This window comes from Penaeus monodon, chromosome 33 (assembly GCF_015228065.2).
Source record: "Penaeus monodon isolate SGIC_2016 chromosome 33, NSTDA_Pmon_1, whole genome shotgun sequence".
Classification (NCBI taxonomy): Eukaryota; Metazoa; Arthropoda; class Malacostraca; order Decapoda; family Penaeidae; genus Penaeus; species Penaeus monodon.
In genome coordinates this window covers 20,303,363-20,303,686 of record NC_051418.1, presented here as the reverse complement: position 1 = coordinate 20,303,686, position 324 = coordinate 20,303,363, and the positions used below count along the sequence as shown (strand labels likewise).

At 55.2% G+C, this 324-nt stretch overlaps 1 protein-coding gene across 1 annotated transcript in view; it reads right to left on the bottom strand.

The window, feature by feature from the left end:
• Nucleotides 1-305, bottom strand: part of LOC119594126 (lysoplasmalogenase-like protein TMEM86A) — a gene marked incomplete at its 3' end in the record, with an annotated part of 6,222 nt that extends 5,917 nt beyond the window's left edge. Inside the window, 1 exon segment of the mRNA XM_037943191.1 lies at nucleotides 104-305.
• Between the last annotated feature and the right edge of the window lie 19 nt (nucleotides 306-324).

Genomic DNA, 324 nt, shown 5'->3' with positions numbered 1-324 from the left:
CACCCTGTGTAATTTTGCGTTGGCAGCCACGACCATACACGGACATATGTCCCTCACTATCTCTTATCAAGCCACACCGTTTATCGCCATAGCGGATCCTTACCGGCAGTCACGGGGCCACAACGGCAGCGTACACGTGGCGACGACTTCCTTCCCGGCGGCCTCGCTCTCCCGCAGCCAATATTGATATTCACGTTTCACTGCTTCACTGCGACGCCACTACGATACTGCCGGTGGTATAGGCTGGGAAGGTCAGCTGTTCTGGTGTGCTGGTGGCAGTGTTCTCAGATCTCTCCTCCACTTCAGATGTCTTATCGGCTTCTG